Genomic DNA, 3,899 nt, shown 5'->3' with positions numbered 1-3,899 from the left:
AGAAATGATCAGCAGGATGATTTCAGAAAGGCTTGGAGAGATTTTCATGAACTGATGCTAAGTGTAGTGAGTAGAACCAAGAGAATATTGTACATAGCAACAAGATTATGTGATTATCAATTCTAACAATGTGGTGATTCAGGCCAATTCCAGTGGACTTGTGATGGACAGAGCTATCTGCATGCAGAAAGAAGACTTTTGAGACTGAATGTGAATCACAATGTAGTTTTCTTCATCTTTTTTGTTGTTATTTGCTTGCTTTTTGTTTTTTCTCCTTTGTTTCCTTTTTTGATCTGATTTTTTTTTATGTGTAACATGATAAATATGGAAATGTAAACAAAATAATTGTCCATGTTTAATATATATTGGATCACTTGCTCTCTAGGGGAGGGAGTGGGAGAAGGGAGGAAGAAAAATTTAGAACACAAAGTTTTTGAAGGGTAAATGTTGAAAACTATCTTTGCATGTCTTTTGAAAATAAAAAGCTATTATTTAAAAAATAAATACCTTCTGAAGTCCTTTTCAGCTCTAAAAATAATAATTGTGAAAAGAATTTTGAAGCAAATTTCTCTGATGAAGGCCTCATTTCTCAAACATAGAAGGAACTGAGCCAAATATTATATATATATATATATATATATATATATATATATATATATATATATACACAGAGAGAGAGAGAGAGAGAGAATATATATCTGTGTAGAATATATATAAAGAAAATAAGAACCATTCTCCAATTGACAAATGATCAAAAGATATGAAAAGATTTCAGATGAAATAATCAAACTATTTATAGCCATAGGCAAAAATTAAGTTCACTTTCATTTAATTGGAGAAATGCAAATTAAAGCAATTCTGAAATATTTTCTTAGACCTATTAGATGGGGCCAGAAAAACAACAAATGTTGGAGGGAATGTAGGGAAAATGAGACATTGAGATATTAATATGCAGGATTTGAACTAATAATTGAATGATTCTGTGAAACAATTTGAAACCATATCCAAAGGACTATAAAATCATGCATACCCCTTGACCTAACAATACCACTACTAGGCATGTATCCCAAAAGAGATTTTAAAAAGAAAAAGGAAAAGAATCTATACGTACAAAAATATTTTTAGTAGTTCTTTTCTTAGGTCAAAGAACTGGAAATTGAGAAGATGCTTATAAATTAGGAAATGGCTGAATAAATTGTGATATGTGATTATGATGAGACACTATTGTTCTATGAGAAATGATGAGCAGAATATTCTCAGAAAAACCTAGAAAGTCCTCCATAAGCTTATGCAAAGTGAAATGTACTGTGTACAAAGTAATGTTAGTGTTGTAGGATGATCAATTATAAATGGCTTTGCTGTTCTTTGAAATACAATGATCCAAGACTACTCTGAAGGACTTATGATGAAAAACTATCTATACTCATAGAAAGAAGTGATTATATATGAACACAAATTGAAGCATAGTTTTTTAACTTTATTTTTCTTGAGGAATTTTTTTTGGTGATGGTGGGGGAGAGAGATCTATTTTTTCTTTCACAAAATGACATTTATGGAAATGTTTTGCGTGACTTCACATATACCTTTTCAATGCAGGATTGAGGAAGGAAGAAGGAAGAGAATCTGGAACTCAAAGTTTTTTTTTTTAATTGTTTTACATGTAACTGGGGGAAAATAAAATATTAAATTAATCTTTTTAAAAAGGAAATAAAGAGAAGAATCAAAGATGGCACCAATGTGTTGAGGTTGAGTGAGTATATGGATAAATACTAGCTCTCCTTTATGTTGTGTTTCAAAGTTTATAAAACTCTTTGCTGAAAATAATTTTCTGAGTGTAGTAGCACAAATAATTTTAAGTTCTAGTAATTGCTATTCAGTTTATTTTGCAACAATTTGTAAATAAATCTGTAAAAATTGCAGTGTCCAAAAACAACACCTTGACTGTGTCTTCTGGGGAAACATGAAAATACCTACATTGGAGAAAGCCTTGGTCTTTGGTTGAAGCAGAATTATATGTACAACCTCAATTAAACATATACATTGTCCCAAAGATCTTCATAGAACAGAACAGAATGTAAATTTGGAAACTTAAAACATGCCAAATTCAGTGTTGTTCAAAATGTGTGATGGCAGTTTTAGAAAAGAAAAGAAAAATCCATTCTAAGGAGACACATTAATGTCTAAGTAGACACTTAAATGAAAACCTGAATAGATTTCAAGACATTTTTTTTTTTTGACTTTAGGTCATGTAATTTTCTGTAGTTTATGCATGGTAAGTAATTGGTAATATTCAAAATAAACATTCACACAAACTTCCATTTTAAGAATACATTATAGAAGTGAAACTTTTTGAGTTACTTTGCAAGATTTTTTCATGATATAGTTTTAATCTGTTTTGTAACACCCACAGGATTAAAGTTTTGGTTACAAATTGTTGCTAAAGAGAGACTGACCAGAGAGCCCTCTGAGGTAGAGAGACCTGCAGGTTCTAACGCACACACCCGCGTGCTGAGACCCGCTCAGACTCCCAGCCGACCCTCTCCCGCTGCTCAGGGCTGCTCTTGCTTTTAGAGCATCCACTCCTCAGACCCAATCATGAGTGACCAGTCTGTCTTCGATACCGATGTCATCACCCTGACCCGGTTCGTCATGGAGGAGGGCAGGAAAGCCAAAGGCACCGGCGAGATGACCCAGTTGCTTAACAGCCTTTGCACGGCTGTCAAAGCCATCTCCTCTGCTGTGCGGAAAGCAGGCATAGCCCATCTTTATGGAATTGCTGGCTCTACCAATGTCACTGGTGACCAAGTAAAGAAGCTGGATGTTCTCTCCAATGACCTGGTTATTAATATGCTAAAGTCATCCTTTTCTACATGTGTTCTTGTGTCAGAAGAAAATAAAAATGCCATAATAGTAGAACCAGAAAAAAGGGGTAAATATGTGGTCTGTTTTGATCCTCTAGATGGTTCTTCTAACATTGACTGCCTTGCATCCATTGGAACTATTTTTGCCATCTATAGAAAGACTTCAGATGGTGAGCCTTCTGAAAAGGATGCCTTGCAGCCTGACAGGAATCTAGTGGCTGCTGGATATGCACTCTATGGCAGCGCCACAATGTTGGTGCTGGCTATGGCATGTGGAGTCAACTGCTTTATGCTGGATCCGGCTATTGGGGAATTCATTTTGGTTGAAAAGGATGTGAAGATAAAGAAGAAAGGTAATATCTACAGTCTTAATGAAGGCTATGCCAGGGATTTTGATCCTGCAATCACAGAATATATCCAGAAGAAGAAATTTCCCCAGGATAACACAGCTCCTTATGGCGCAAGATATGTGGGCTCCATCGTGGCAGATGTGCACCAAACACTGGTGTATGGAGGAGTCTTTTTGTATCCAGCCAACAAAAAGAGCCCTAAAGGAAAGCTGAGACTCCTGTATGAGTGTAATCCGATGGCCTTTGTCATGGAAAAAGCTGAAGGACTGGCTACCCAGGAAATAAAGCTGTACTGGATATTGTTCCCACTGACATCCATGAGAGAGCACCAATGATTCTGGGGTCCCCTGATGATGTGAATGAATTCATAGAGATTTACAAGAAGCATGCTGTTAAGTGAAGATCTCATCTTCCTACTCAGGCCAAGACACCAAAAAGAATAGAGCCAAAGATCAAAGGGCTCTCTGGGAACTGATAAACTTCCGTGGCAGACCAATACCAAAACACATTTTTATTTCCCGCAATTCTTTTGATACACAAAATATTGTATGATGCTTTGGGCACCCTAACCAAAATGTAGTTTCTATAGTGCCACAAATGGGAAAGATTTTTTTGAGAGGCAGGGAACCAAAAGAGAAAATAAAATTGCCATTCCTTTAAAAAAAAACAAAACAAATTGTTGCTAAAG

The 3,899-nt window shown here is 35.4% G+C and overlaps 1 pseudogene across 1 annotated transcript; it reads left to right on the top strand.

Moving 5' to 3' along the window:
• The first annotated feature begins 2,472 nt into the window (after positions 1-2,472).
• LOC116423439 lies at positions 2,473-3,694 on the top strand (annotated as a pseudogene). The gene has a single exon (XR_004234052.1). The product of XR_004234052.1 is annotated as a fructose-1,6-bisphosphatase 1 pseudogene (transcript).
• The last annotated feature ends 205 nt before the right edge of the window (positions 3,695-3,899 follow it).

This window comes from Sarcophilus harrisii, chromosome 4 (assembly GCF_902635505.1).
Source record: "Sarcophilus harrisii chromosome 4, mSarHar1.11, whole genome shotgun sequence".
NCBI lineage: Eukaryota > Metazoa > Chordata > Mammalia > Dasyuromorphia > Dasyuridae > Sarcophilus > Sarcophilus harrisii.
This window is presented reverse-complemented; position numbering and strand designations above follow the sequence as displayed.